Here is a 16393-nt window from a genome sequence, read left to right on the forward strand (position 1 = left end):
AAGTTGGACTAACAGGCCTAGATAATGTGATTGTAGCTCGACTTATATACATGTTATTCTGACCATAAATGGCCTTGCAGTTGTGTGCATGCTCCATTAGACAGGTGACTGGTACGATTTCAGTCAGACTAAGGCCACGTCTACACGTTGTTGTGCCTGCTACCCACTTTGATAGTGTTGTTAAAGATAAATGTTACTTAGAACAACCTTCACATTGCATTTCTTTAAAGGCGATGGGAAGTTTACTCGGAATTGCTGTCCGGCGACAGAACACGAGGACAAATGTGTTTCTCACTGCACATGGAAGGGCGATTTTTCGCATGTGCAGTAAGGGGATTTCAGAGTTTCCATACGTTTCATATCGGGAAAGGCTTGAAAACGGCTGTGTGGACAGAAAGCATTGTGAAAACGAAATGCTATTTTCAAATGTATCCTGATTAATGTGGACGTAGCCTAAAGCGGTTACATGACATTTTAAAAAGACGAATTGGTATCGTTTCAGTCCAACTGAAACCAAACTTCTAAAGTGCATGTCAACATAATGAATGCTCTTTGTGTATTTTAAGTGTATTTTCGTGTTGTTTCTTTCAGGTGATACAGCAGTGTGATTGCTAACAGGCGGTGCGGTCTTGGGCTCCCAGCAGGTAAGACTATATAAAGCTCATTCACAGCGAGTACTTCAGCTGAACCCTGACTCGCATCACCTTTGAGCCCTCAAGTTACAAAATTGGTTGAATCTGGAGATGTTTTTGAATTGAAATGTTTCAGATGTGGACACAAGGTCTTGGGGTGGGGAACTACAGGTGTTTAGGCAAGTTTTTTTATTTTCATTTTATCATAAATACATTTTGCTTTATGAAAATACTTACTATACCTCCGTATAATGTGTGTCCATCAAAGATGAGGTGACTCCACTTTCATTGAATAATGTGTCTTAATATTCTTTCTGTTCTTTAGTCAAATAAAAAAGTTTTAAAAATAATCATAATTTAAGTGACAGTAAACTTTATAGCATTTCTTATACAAATTAATGTAAACTCAGTGTTTTTACTAATACATTTTACAAATTATTCAAATGGTGATAGCTCATATCATTATTATACAAACCATTTCATGATATAATATTGATTAATATAATGTAGAATATTTTTATTTGTACTAAATTACATTTTGATTATAATAATGATGACAAACAAATGATAAAAAAATGAATGTACACTTTCAACATACTTTTCAGGACAGGTTCTGTTCAGTTCTATTGCTGGTTCTGCACCTGATCAGCCTGAATGTACCACACTATTTTTGAAAGCTTATTTGTTTATGATCTTATAGAGAAAGGTATATGAGCAACTCTTATTATTTAAACTTTGAGCATTTCTATTATGTATTAAAGAACTTTTTGATGAAATTGTGTTTTTTGCTTAAAGAAATTCTGTAATATTTTGTAATTTAAGTGTTATTGTACAATTCGAGATTATATCGACTCATGAACCTCGCATCGTTTATCGAACTGAATCATGAGAGAACCATATCGTCCCATCCCAATATTTTAAAACTTGAAAATGCTTAAGGATTTTCCAATACGTTACAGAATATTTGTTTTTGTTCTTTCCCTGGACCATATAAAGTCATCAAATAAAACATCAATAACTAAAAGCAATTGTCATTAGTCTCAGTTCCCTTGGGGACTCTTAATGATCGTGATGCCAGCTATGACCGTTTCCACACTTCATGGTTGAAATTGCTGTAATAATCTGTCGCTCTGGTCTTGGTCTCACTTTATTTGCTGGATGTGATTTTTGGCTAAATCCACTAAATGCAACTGTTCTAATCGGAGTTACGGGTTAAGTGGCTTTAGACTCCGTTATTGTAATCCTCTAAATCAAAATTCATTGTGATCAATGCAATGAAAAAACTATATTTTTATAAGTTAATAAGAGGTGAATAATGTCTGGACAGTAGTCCGACGCTTTACAGGGTTTGTGTAGACGTGCTGAGGTGGACTGGATGGATCTTTAAACGACAAACACACACAAACGCTGTCTGCTTAAGCCTTTAACAAACAGATCAGAGTTGCTTTGTACATCCCATCGGCCACACAAGTCATTCTCTGCTGCCTCATTCTCTGGCTTGGTTGCAAAAAATGTCTCAAACGTCTCTTCAAGCCTACGCTTCACTCCCTAAGCTCTCTGCTCCATCTCATTCTTTATATTTCACTCGTTTTTATAGCACGCACATAAAAACTCACAGAAATCAATCTCCACCTCCATTATTATGTCATGTGTGCTACAGCGTTTACAGTTTAAGCAACGTCTTGAAATGTATTAGTATGTTTTTGTGCTAGATGCATTTCTGGAGAGATGTGTAGTTGTGGAAGGCTTATCTCCTTGTTATCTCTGTCTCTCAATGATGTGGCGTTTGAGGGGGTGTCCACGTTTTTTCCCAGATGGCTTTTCTCTGGGGCTCAGATATTATCTTGTGAAAACAGCAAACACATGGTAGTTGGATCACTTCCCACTTTTTTTGTCTCTCTTCCTCCCTAAAAGCAAGTGCCGAGAGAAATTATGTTTTGTGGGAATCAACATAATGCTGTCAAGTAAAGCCTGCGCTGTGGTCTTGTAATGTAATAAGAGCCTGACTGCATAAAAGGACTCACTCCCACTTAATACAGTCTGTCTAGAGTGACTTCACTGCTGTAGAATGCTGAAAAAACTTTTAACTCAAGAGACACTGAATATTGAGGGTGGGTTTATTGTGTGTCCAGTTGGGTGTTTCCCTTAATAGCAGCAGCTGAGTTAACCATGATGGGTCATGGTAATGCAGTTGCTCTGGTGTGTGTGTAATTGCATGTATGTTTGTGTCTGTGTCTATGTTTACCTAAGAAAACTTCAAAAAGCATTTGTGGCAGTAAATCAAAGGCCAAGGTTATTGCGTACTTACTGAAATTGATTTGCAAAAAAACCCCCAAAAACAATGATATAAGATTGTTTGGCCTAGGAATGGGCAGAAGTACTCTGAAGTGACCGCAATGATCCATCATGAAAACACAACAGTTGCATGACTTGACTCTTTTCAAAACAACTATACAAAAATACTTCCAATTAAAAAAAACAGTTTAATTATTGTGATTTGTTCTGCCTAATCTCATGAAAAGATCATTACTGTTGCAAAATTTTTCCAAAATGTACGTGGTTCATTATACAATACATGTCATGGCAGTTCCGAGGAGAATTGTCCACTGTGTGGCGCTAAAAGCGAGTTAAAGGATTAGTTCACCCAAAAATTATAATTATCTCATGATTTACTCACCTTTAAGCCATCCCAGATGTGATTGTCTTTGCTTCCTCAGCTGAACCGAAATGAAGATTTTTATAAGCACATTTCAGCTCTGTTTGTCCATACAATGAAAGCGAATGGGTGCCGTGATGCTGCTGGTTGTTTGATGGTCCAAAAGTCATATTTAGGCATCATAAAAGTGATCCACATGACTCCAGTCGATCATTGAATGTGTTCTGAAGCAAATCGATAGGTTTGTGTGAAAAATAAATCGATAATTAAAACTTTATTACATTTTTAAAAAAACGCTTCCTGCTACCAGTCACAGAGCTGAGAGCTTTTAAACATCAATAGAGCGGTGGACGGAAGCAGTGATTTAAAGTTAAAAACATTTTAATTATTGATTTGTTTCTTACACAAACCTATCGAATTGCTTTAGAAGACATTCATTGATCGACAGGAGTGGCGTGGATTACTTTTATGCTGCCTAAATATTCCTTTTGGACCGTCAGACAGCCATCATCTTCACAGAACCCATTCGCTTTCAATGTGTGGAAAAATAGAGCTGAAATGTGCTTATAAAAATCTTCATTTCGGTTCTGCTGAAGAAGGAAAGACATACACATCTGGGATGACTTAAAGGTGAGTAAATGATGTGAGAATTATCATTTTTGGTTGAACTAACCCTTTAAGTGTTCTCCCAAACAGATTAAGTTTTGACAAGAGTGTCATAAAAAGCAAATGTGACATGAAAAACACAATTGCTAAAGCAACCACGTCATTAGGTGGTGCTTCTATGACTGTTTCGGCATTCATATTGACTCGCTTTTCAGAACTTGTATCAGTTGAGTTACCGTGCAATTTGATCGAAGTCGAACAAGCTTGTAAATGTAGTCGGTAATGTAACTCGCCTTACAAGTTATGTACTATAGTAAGTGTTTAGATGTCATAAAATAGTATTGTTAGATGAACACTGTGGAAAGTAAGTGTTTATGAACTGATATTCTGCCTGATTATTTTACTCATGATTTGTGTGAAAATGAATAAATCATTTTTACCGACTCTAGTGTTAATTTCACCGGAACAACTGCCGTGATGCATACAACAAGCCATGTAAAATCATTTTACATAAATGTAGGTATAGTTACATGATTCTATTAGACTAGGTTGTGTTTGTTATTTCATCATTTTCATCACTTTAGCATGCACCAATATTTGCGCAAACCCCCTGGAAAGCGCAGGGTGAATCTGTTTACTTGTGCAATTTAGGCCACATTAGGCAGAGTGGACGGAGAGCGTTTCGAAAATGCAAACGCTGTTTTCAGATGTATCCAGATTATAGTGATAGTGCAGAAAAGATCAGCGTGTAACTGCATGGTCTGGAGGGGGTATTTTTGGATCTGTCAGATCAGATTGGATTAGATGTTCTTTTGAGGAATTCCTTTCCATAAAATCAGTTCCTTTATGAATTTGAAATCTTGTCCATTACCGGAGATGACCTTCTTGCCTTTAGTAGCTAAAATGGGCTACTGTTTTATTTTATTTATTTTTTTCTCTCTTTTCTTTTTTTCTCAGTTACATTTTGGGCAGGGGATGGAACATCTCACAATGCCCCCTCCCCTGCCAACCTGCTCTGATACTTTGTGTGTCCTCATCAACAGACACATTGTAATGGACTGAACTAATGTGCAGTGATGTGTTTGGCTTCTCTGGCTCACGAATCAGAGTGAGAGAGAGAGAGAGAGAGAGACACTATCAAAGGGCTGTTTTATTGGTTGGTCTCTCTCTCCGGACACTCGTGATTTTTTGGGCAAGCTGCTGAGACTCTTTATATTTCTCAGAAGCTCTTTGGTGGAAGACTGGTAAATTCCACTTGCTGTAGGCTAATCGATTCATCCTGAAGTGATGCCTGTCACCTCATCTGACCTTGCCCAGATACATATGAATGATGTGCTTGTCCATAGACATTTAGTCAATTTCAGTTCATGCACCACCCCCAGAGTTTCATTGAATATCTCTGCCACTGAGTGGACTAGAAGCTCAATCTGATAGCTGTAATCCTCCTCTTTGCGATTATGTATAACATTTTATCATCAGTAGTCGATAACATATATTTCCGTTGATTTGTTTAGCATGCTTTTCCTGCTGGACTGCATATTTTCACAAGATTAAAATTGGATTATTCACACAAGCAAGCTCGCAGACAAGTAAAAAATATAGTAAGAGCATATATAAGAGAAAGTATATTTTATCTTTATATTTTAGCTACAGCAGCAGTGATCAGCGCATAAACGAGACGTTTTTTATTTTGATGTCTTACAGTAATCATATTTCAATTTGTGATTCTTTTTAAAATCTTCCGAACTGTGGTATTAGGGCAAAAAATTAACTATACAGTCATTCCTGAGAATGAGAGCTTTAATATATGATTTGTCTATTTAAGTGCTATTTTTTCATTAATATTTCTACCACATTACCTCTAGGTGGCGCTGATTTGCGGTGCAAATGTTTTCAGGCCATATTTTGTTACATTATGTAACATAAATGTAGAAGAGATGGATATCTATGAAAAGTTCAGATTCTAAGCTTTCAAACATTGCCAGATATGCCTGACTTTGTAAGTGTAAACTTTTTTGTGACATAGTGCCCCCTGTTGGACCCGCCGGTGGGTTCACAGAGTTGAAGAGGTTAATGCTGCAGCTGTGTAATGACATTTTTAATTTTGGGGTGAAATATTCCTTTAAAGGGTCTTGGGATACAGACACTGTTATGTTGGCCCATCTTTATAGACTGCAATTCTGGTTTTGATTTAACGACATTATTTCGATTACTGTATTTCTATTCCTTGGAGTACAAAAAAAGTGAGGCGTAAAGGCCAATTTTTTTCTGTTTTGAAATATGTGTTTTGAGCGTCTTGCAACAGCCTTTCCAAATCACAGGAAGACCCATTAATCAGCGCAGATCTCAGTCGCAAAGTTCTTTTATTATCAGGATTTTCCTTCATTGTTCGTGCTTTGGCTCATGTAGCCTAAATGACCGTCGTGAGGGTCCAGCCCTTTCATCACCCTCCACTTATCATTCCTGTCATAAAATACTGTTTATCTAACATCAGCACTAAACCTGGCACAGAAACAGGAAAAAACTTGTAAATGTTGCTCTAATTCAAAAACTTGCCAATAATAGAAGACTTATAGCCGTTTCTAAGGAAATTAAGCACAGGGGACTTGGCAATCATACATTAATAAGCCAAATGTTTTTAGACGCCTTCAAAACTTCAGTTTAATTTAGTTTGAATCCTGAAGGTATTTCATCCTAAGTCTGGTGGTGAAGAACAGCCTCTTTCTCTCCATGCAGTAAAATACAACTGCAAACAAAAAAGTACATATGTTATGAGATAGTTGACCCAAAAATTTAAATTCTGCCTAATGTCTTCGTCTTTTTTTGTTCCATATGGTATTTTGCAAGCCCATTCAGGACCCTGATCAATGACATAATACTTGAGAGTATGCATTATGGCCTACACAGGAAAATTAAGTACATACTTGCTGGATAGGAGCCAGTCCGATGATTTCTATCTTTACATATTGAAGTGTTCACTACAGGTCATGCACGCTCGTTGCCTGATTGCTTTTCAGGCAAAGTTCATTAACAAGCTGGCCAGTCAAAATACATCAGCGCACACCATATTTTATAACTAATATGGGCATTTGGAAGTAGCACAAGAGGTAACCCTAATCCGCAAATTGATCGGCAATCCTGAAACAAAGTCACTAAATTTGATTTACGACTCTGCATTCTTGGTTCTTGGGCCATTTCTTTTAATGATAACCTTTTTTGTCATTTGCTTGGCAGTTGACGTTTGGATGTTTCAGTAGACATGCAGCATGCTATTTGCTCAGTGTCATAGTATAGTATGTCGCTATACCATTGCTTTGTTGCTATTTTACAACTTCGAAAGTGGCTCATCCCATCTGAATTAATTTGGAACGATCCGTTTTTTTTTTCTCTGGAATATCCTCCACTTCAGTAAATCTTGATGGGTGGTGAGGGAAGATAACACCACCTCCATTAAAACCAAACTCAACACATCTGTCTCTTGGGGTTCACACACTGAGGGTGGTTAACACCTCACGTGTGAGAGCTGAGACTAGAAGCACCATACTTTAGCCACTTTATGACTCAAGTGTCACTGGCAATCACAGTGAAATGACTACGCAATGTGGTTTTGATGGTTAGCCCTAGGCTTGTTTCTTCTGCAACACTTTGGATAAAATTAGATGGGGCTCCAAACTGGTTGTCATCTTAGTGAGTTTTTAGTATTGTCAGACGATTGGCTAAGGGTCAATAAGTTAACTAAAGAGGCACAAAGGCACACGGAGAGACACTAAATAATCATATTTATAACTTGTCATATGGAGTTTTTACCTACTATTCTACAGAACAAGTCATTGGTAAAGTACATCTAGTTTGTCTCAAAATCCCCAGCTGGAGACTCTTTGTCCAAGTAAGTGTTGCCTCTATTCTAAAAATGCCTCTATTTCTGTAACTCATGATTAAGATAAGCTTTCTAAAGCAGCCTATCGACTTGTTTAATTTGATGTGAATGCAAATGAGGCTGAGAAGAATAGATGTTATCTGTTCAGTGGTGTATGCGCATTGGAATTGATCTTTCAGCTGACGAAACATTTAAAATACGTCTTTCTAAAAACATTGCAGAGTAAAACATCCATCGGAAAACATATGTTGTGAAAATTAGACCTTACCTAAGACCTAAAATAAATAGTTCACCCCAAAATGAAATTCTTTCATTTACTCACCCACGTCATTCCAAATATGTATGAATTTCTTTGTTCTGTGAAACACAGATTTTTAAGAATGGACTGGTTGCGGGGGCATGGGTAGCTCAGCAAGTAAAGACGCTGGCTAGTCACGAGTTTGAATCCAGGGCGTGCTGAGTGACTCCAGCCAGGTCTCCTAAGCAACCAAATTGGCCCGGTTGCAAGGGTGGGTAGAGTCACATGGGGTAACCTCCTCGTGGTCGCTATAATGTGGTTCTCACTTTCGGTGGGGCACGTGGTGAGTTATGCGTGGATGCCGCGGAGAATAGCGTGAAGCCTCCACACGCGCTATGTAACGCGGTAACGCGCTCAACAAGCCACGTGATAAGATGCGCAGATTGACTGTCTCAGATGCGGAGGCAACTGAGGTTCGTCCTCCACCACCTGGATTGAGGCGAGTTACTACGCCACCATGAGGACTTGGAGCACATTGGGAATTGGGCATTCCAAATTGGGGAGAAAAGGGGAGAGAAAAAAGAATGGACTGGTTGCTCTTTTTAATGCTATAACAATGAATGGGAACTGGTGCTTTCAAACTTCAAAAGGATGCAATAGCACCATAAAAGTTTCATAAAAGAAGTCTAAATGACTTGTGGATTATATTCCAATTTTTCTAAAGTCATACAATAGTTTTTAAACGGAGAGATTATTCACTGAGGCCACATCAACACTAATATGTTTTCATTTGAAAATGCTTCTTTTCCTCTACGTTTGGGCCTTCCTTCCACACTGAGATGACATTTTTGACAGCGAAAATGGAGCTTTTCGAAAACACTCTCCCAAGTAGATACATTTGAAAACGGTATCTTCGCGTTGTAGTGTGGACAGGGAAAATGGAGATATCTGAAAACGATGACATATTCAACCCAAAATAATCAAGATGGCGGCCCATGTTGTAGCGATGTTGTTGTGCCTGCTATTCACTTTGATAGTGTTGCTAAAGATAATTGTTACTTTGTACAGCCTTCACAATTGAATTTCTTTAAAGGCAATGCAAAGTTTGCTCTGAATGGCTGCCCAGCGACGGAACAGGAGGACAATAAAGACCGTACATGGAACGGCAATTTTTCGCATGCACAGTAAGGGATTTAAGAGTTTTCATACGTTTCGGTGTGGATGAGCAACTTTTGTAAAATGCTTGAAAATGGCAGTGTGGATGGAGAGCGTTTCGAAAACAAAAACGCAGTTTTCATACGTATCCGGATTAATGTGGACATAGCCAAAGACATCCACCCTAGCTCACGCTGGCACATTAATGAGGGAAGCAGCCATGTCTTATTCATGAATGGAAAAAAATAAAGTTATATGTGTTTGGAATGACATGAGGGTGAGTAAATGATAACAGAATTTAGCCGTTTAATACAAACGGACTGTAATTTTATCCGTTACATTCTTGTTTTTATTTGACTCAATGGCATCTACCCTGCCTAAGGTCAATAGGAGTCCTAAAGACAATTTTGTTTTCCTGAAAACAACAGTGTTTGCCTTAATTCAGGGTTTTGGCAGCAAAGCAACTTCAAATTGGATAGCCTAATACATATCCGTATTCTACAAATCATCTACATAGAGCTCTTTCCTATCCAATCTGTGGTTCCTGATGTCTTATTAATTGATGACCGAAGGAGACAGTGAAGTATAAGAGTTATGGGAGGAGAAAGCCCAAATGAAAGCCCTCAGCAGGGCCTCTGTGAGCACGTGTCTCTCGGGGTACATTAAAAATCAATATACAATTAATTATTCATCCACGAGGGAAAGCCTGTTGGACACTGTCCAAAAGCTGACAAGAAGAAACTGGGAGCTGCAAGCGACAATCTGCTAATGTATAGTTGAGTTATGCAAGATTCTAAGTATTCCAGAAATTAAATCCTGAGATTTCCAAGGTGTCCATTCTTAGCGGTAGAGGAACTGAATCTAGAATGTTCTGTGTAGCGTTTGCAATGCTTTAGAACGGCAGTCACTGAGGGGCAATTTCTGGAAATTTCAGAAATGGAGCCAACTGTGGCATTCAGTGCTGATGGCCTCGGGTGCAACAACCTAAAAATTGAAAACACTCTCCAAACACAACATACCTGCTTAAAATAAATAGATAGATGCATAGAAGGGACATTTGGAAAATGAGACACTTTACATGACAGAAGCTTAAGGCTCTCAGTTAAGGTTTGTGATTTGAACAAACCCCTAAATAAACTCAGCAAAAAAAGAAACATCCCTTTTTTAGGACACTGTATTTTAAAGATAATTTTGTAAAAATCCAAATAACTTTAAAGATCTTTATTGTAAAGTGTTTAAACAATGTTTGTCATGCTTGTTCAATGAACCATAATTAATGAACATGCACCTGTGGAACGGTCGTTAAGACACTAACAGCTTACAGATGGTAGGCAATTAATGTCACAGTTATAAAAACTAAAAAGACCTTTCTACTGACTCTGAAAAACACCAAAAGAAAGATGCCCAGGGTCCCTGCTCATCTGCGTGAATGTGCCTTAGGCATGCTGCATGGAGGCATGTGGACTGCAGATGTGGCCAGGGCGATAAATTGCAATGTCCGTACTGTGAGACGTCTAAGACAGCGCTACAGGGAGACGGAAAGACAGCCGATCATCCTCACAGTGGCGACCATGTGTAACACCACCTGCACAGGATTGGTACATCCGAATATCACACCTGCGGGACAGGTACAGGATGGCAACAACAACTGCCCGAGTTACACCAGGAATGCACAATCCCTCCATCAGTGCTCAGACTGTCCGCAATAGGCTGAGGGAGGCTGGACTGAGGGCTTGTAGGCCTGTTGTAAGGCAGGTCTTTACCAGACATCACCGGCAACAACGTTGCCTATGGACACAAACCCACCTTCGCTGGACCAGACAGGACTGGCAAAAAGTGCTCTTCACTGACGAGTCACGGTTTTGTCTCATCAGGGGTGATGGTCGGACTTGCGTTTATCGTCGAAGGAATGAGTGTTACACTGAGGCCTGTACTCTGGAGCGGGATCGATTTGGAGGTGGAGGGTCCGTCATGGTCTGGGGCGGTGTGTCACAGCATCATCGGACTGAGCTTGTTGTCATTGCAGGCAATCTCAACACTGTGCATTACAGGGAAGACATCCTCCCTCATGTGGTACCCTTCCTGCAGGCTCATCCTGACATGACCCTCCAGCATGACAATGCCACCAGCCATACTGCTCGTTCTGTGCGTGATTTCCTACAAGACAGGAAAGTCAGTGTTCTGCCATGGCCAGTGAAGAGCCCGGATCTCAATCCCATTGAGCACGTCTGGGACCTGTTGGATCGGAGGGTGAGGGCTAGGGCCATTCTCCCCAGAAATGTCCGGGAACTTGCAAGTGCCTTGGTGGAAGAGTGGGGTAACATCTCACAGCAAGAACTGGCAAATCTGGTGCAGTCCATGAGGAGGAGATGCACTGCAGTACTTAATGCAGCTGGTGGCCACACCAGATACTGACTGTTACTTTTGATTTTGACCCTTTGTTCAGGGACACATTATTCCATTTCTGTTAGTCACATGTCTGTGAAACTTGTTCAGTTTATGTCTTAGTTGTTGAATCTTTTTATGTTCTTACAAATATTTACACATGTTAAGTTTGCTGAAAATAAAAGCAGCTGAAAGTGAGAGGACGTTTCTTTTTTGGTGAGTTTATTAAACTTTGGTGCATAACCATAAACATGTCCAAAACTCATCCATTATTTTGAAATGTCTGTGCTTCCAGCTCACACAAACACAGAAGTGAAGCAAAACTTGCACTCTTACAATCATCTACAATTTATTACAATAGAAACAGTATAAAGTAAATATTGTGATATGGGCTAATAAATACTTGATGTGTATTATGTGCCAGAGGAACACGGAGAGAAAAAAAAAACACGAACGGCATTGATTTTTACCGATAACCGATAGTTCCAAAAGGTCTTTGTTTAATCTAAGTTAATGTGATAGTTTTTGCCTCACAGCAAAGTCACCACTTCAGAAACACTGGTTCTCCAAAATACTGCTGGTTTAATACCACTAGTCACAACTCTCCTCAACTCCTTTACCCAAAAGAGTTTGACGTTGTTTCACAGAGGTCAAAATCCAGATGTGTGTATGAAAAATTAGGCAGGAATAAGTAGCACAGATGTGTAGAATTTTAATCATGTTGTAGGGGTAAGTAAAAAGCGTTAACATGAGTAATGACCAGACTTAAAATCCTCTATATTGGGAAGAAAACGGCATTCAAAACAGCCACACAACATTCTTTACAGTGGTATATTTTACCATACATTAACAGTGTTTTGGATTTGTAATGGCAACCCAGGTTTATCCACATTTTTCCTGACCAACCATGGATGGCATCATGATGATTCTGATTGCCGCTGGAGTGTTTTCTTGTTATGGTTTCCATAAGAACCTATGTTAAAACTACCAAAATCAGTGATCCAGATAAAGAACAACAACCATTTAAGTGTCAGTTGGAGTACAAGTGAATTCAGGCTCAACATGTGCAGTTGTTGGCTGCCATAACAAATCAAAGTAGTTAACATTATCAACATAACTAACCTCAGGCCATCACTTCATGCCATCTAACCACTCCTTAAACTTTGACAGGAGAGGCACTGTCAAAAGACAGTCATCTCAACTATGTAAAGTATTGGCAATATGGACCACGTTTTATTTATTTTTTTCATTTTTACAAATGCAATATGCTAAATATCTTACTATGCACTAAAAACAGATGTTAATGTGTGTGAGAACACGTGTGAAAACAAAAACAGTTGTCAATTATGAATCGTGGAACACTTCAATGTTCAGATATTTGTCCATGCTGGTTCTCCATCTCTGTTTCTAGATATGCCAAGCAAAATCTTGTCTCCAATCAGCACTCTTCGGGATTGAAGGCCATGCTTTCTTTGTAAGACCTTTTGAAAGCTGCTTCGGCTTTGTTACGGTCTGATGCTGTGCATTGTTCGGACTGTGTAACTCTTCAGAGACCAATAGATAACCACATCTGAAGAGGAAGTGTGAATACAAGAGTGAAATATTTTTTACAAGAGTGGGGGAGGGGCAAACATTTTACTGTTTCTTTTTTTTTTTTTTTTTCTTACCCAGCGAGTTTTTAATTTCGGTCCCTGCCCTTTACCTATCTCGAATTCCAGAGAAGAGTGCCAGAAGACAAATGGGCAGAAAGAGAGAGAAAAGAGAAACTCCAGCTTTAAACTTGAACAAAAGCCAGCTGGCAGAGCTTTATTACTGCAATGGCCTTCTTCAACATGCCGGGAGAATTTTAATCAGAGAAAACCCCTCCCTTAATGTCTCTCTCTCTCTCTCTCTTTCTGTCTTTCTGGCTTTTCTATCCATCGGCCACTCCTAGCTGTTTGTGATAAGTGCTGAAGTCTCTTCTCCCTTTGGAGACTACAGAGTCCAGTGCAGGAATGCTAGAAATCTAGATGTAGATTGTGAGATGTGACAGGATATGAAGACCGAATCAGTCCAGACTCTGAGAACAGGAAGTTCTGGAACTTGAGCAGGTGAATTTTCCTCCAAAGTGATTTTCCTCCTCCACTCAGGTTAGTGTGACTTTATCTCCCCTGTGTATTTAAGGTGCATTCCTCTGCATTTATTTTGGAGCAGAGCTGCAATGCAGAATTTTATGCTTGGATGTCTCAGAAATCAAAAATAGTCAAAGGTCAACCTGAGGCAACCAATTTCAGAGTCAGAATAAGTGTGTATGAGAGATCCTGAACCTTTAGTGTAGAGATGAATAGAACAGAGTTGGTTGTTTGTATATTATTGTTGAGTTCAAACTGAATTCTCAGGGCTGTCATCTTGCAGCCGGGTAAATAAATAATTCATTAGTAGACAAGGCAGCTCCTACTCTGGGCCAGGCTCCAACTCTGAATCAAAGTCAGATGGGCTTGCCTCAGCAGTCTTTTCCTGTGTGTAGAAGTGTATATGTCTGAGAAGTCCACTTACACAAACCTTGACAGACAGATCCTTGCTCAGGTCAGAGGTCGAGCTGTCGACAATATGCTTTAGCAAAAGAAGCCGCTTTGCCTAAGGGTTGACTTTTTGCATGTAGTTAAGCGAAGGTGAAAGAGGGAGTGTATGTGCACAGAAATTTGTGTTCAAGGAAGAAAAGCAAATTCAATGTAATCTAGGGATGGGAAATGCTGGTCGACTGATCAACTAGTCGGTAAGTGGTGTTCACTAATTTATACAGATATCTTCTTCATTATTAAAGTTTAGCATGCTGACAGTGTGTCTTTAAATGAATCCTCTTTAAAGGGTTAGTTCACCCAAAAATGAAATTCCTCTCGTAAATCATCCCAGGTGTGTATGACTTTCCTTCTTTAGCAGAACCGAAGTGAAGACTTTTATAAGCACATTTCAGCTCTGTTTGTCCATACAGTGCAAGATAATGGGTGCTATCAGGCTGCTGGCTGTTTGCCGGTCCAAAAGGCATATTTAGGCAGCAAAAAAGCACAAAAACACAACTCCAGTAGATCGTTTAATGTCTTCAGAAGCAAACCGATAGGTTTGTGTAAAAAAAAGATAATTAAAACTTTATTAACTTTACAAAATCGCTTCCTGCCAGCAGTTGACGCATCACGTTGCTGTCACGTGACGTAAGCACAATGGCATGTTCACACGAGAAGTCAGAAGCACGTGCTTTGTATACAACAGAGGAACGAACGTTTCGTGAGAGTTACGTTATTTCAAACAGTAATCCAGCGCTGGCTGGAAGCAACAATTTAAAGTTTAAAACTTTTTATTTATCAATTTGTTTCTTACACCAACCTCTCGGTTTGCTTCAGAAGACATGAATTGATTGACTGGAGTCTTGTAGATTACTTTCATGCTTCCTAAATATGCCTTTTTACCGTCAAACAGCCAGCAGCCTGATGGCACCTGCTTACTTGCATTTTATGGACAAAAACAGCTGAAATGTGCTTATAAAAATCTTCACTTTGCTTCTGCTGAAGAAGGAAAGTCATACACATCTGGGATGGCTTAAAGTGAATGATGAGAGAATTTTCATTTTAGGTGAACTAACCCTTTAAAGCACCGCTGCTCCAGCCATCCACATTAAGGTCTAGAAACATACTGTACCTTATTCTAGTACGTGTATACAGATGCGAGTGCTTGGCCAATGCATTCCCAATGTGCAGTCCAGTTGAACATGCTTAACATGCTCTTGTGGTACTGTGCCAGTAACAAACCTCAGTACTCAAGGGTGTTATTCTGGTAAGTTCCTATAAATATTTTAACTTTCTTGCTCGGCAATATTTTCTTCAAACTGTTCCTTGCGGCAACGTTGAGAATGCGAAACATACTTGAGTTATGAATTTTGGTCTGACACATTTTGGGACGCAACAACACACGAAATTGAGCTTGTTTATCAGGAAGCGTCTGCGTTCACATACTTGCTTAGAGTTTTGTTTTGGCCTTAAGATATGCATCTCTAGCCATTACACTGTTTTTAGAGCTTCCAGCCCCAAGTTTACGATGATGTCAAATTAAATATGGTCCAAATATTAGAAATGTGTCTCGAGACCTCTGCATTCTGTTCCATTTTGTTGCTCTCTCATAGCTGCTTTTGAACGCAAGAACACGTCTTATGTAAACGCCTCCCCAAAATGTCATTTTGCACATATCCATTGTAAACTGATGCTGAAACACAAGGTGCAAGCGTATTATCTCAGCTCTCCACACACGCTTTGCACTCCCCCTGAGGGCCGGATACAAGGAAGCAGTTGAATACACCAGTCAACAGGCATGTTTTTGCCTTTCATATGTTTATTGTTTACTGACATGACCTTAAGTGGGGTTAAAAGCAGGTTGCTTACAGGCCCTTTGGCCCATTATGCTCAGAGTTTCCAGATGAATGCTTTCCATTCATAGATGAAATGCTGTGACACTCAAAACACTCTACACAATTGCTGCTGCCCTCTTCATAAACCTTGTGTTCCGTACATGTTTGAGAGAGGGACATTTTTTTTTATTGGAGTATACTATAAATATGTCAAAATTTGATCAGCTTGTGGGCACCATCTATATGCACAATATATTTGGACAAGATCTATCTAGCAGCAGGCCACCAGGCTTAATCCATATCCTGCCACTTAGACCTACAGCAAAAGGTAAAGGCCATGTTTTAAAACTGCCTTAAATGATTTCTGCAACACAGGTAGTATCACATAGAATTTTTAAGTAATAACTTTTAATGATTTCCCAAACACTATACAAAGGTAGTACCGCCCCAATCTCATGCCATTGGCAGA

The 16393-nt window shown here is 39.3% G+C and overlaps 1 protein-coding gene across 5 annotated transcripts in view; it reads left to right on the forward strand.

Moving 5' to 3' along the window:
* The window catches only part of LOC127438356 (gamma-adducin-like), a 140791-nt gene that overhangs the window by 41359 nt on the left and 83039 nt on the right, over positions 1-16393 (forward strand). For 2 of the 5 annotated variants that reach the window (XM_051693884.1, XM_051693885.1), the window contains one exon: positions 592-644. The exons of 1 other annotated variant lie outside the window; for it this stretch is intronic. The gene's annotated coding sequence lies outside the window, so the exon portion shown is untranslated. Of the gene's footprint in view, positions 1-591; positions 645-768; positions 812-13526; positions 13679-16393 lie in introns of those variants that run through there. 2 more of the 5 variants (XM_051693887.1, XM_051693886.1) reach the window with 2 other exon arrangements.

The sequence above is a fragment of the Myxocyprinus asiaticus genome, chromosome 49, assembly GCF_019703515.2.
Source record: "Myxocyprinus asiaticus isolate MX2 ecotype Aquarium Trade chromosome 49, UBuf_Myxa_2, whole genome shotgun sequence".
Lineage (NCBI taxonomy): Eukaryota > Metazoa > Chordata > Actinopteri > Cypriniformes > Catostomidae > Myxocyprinus > Myxocyprinus asiaticus.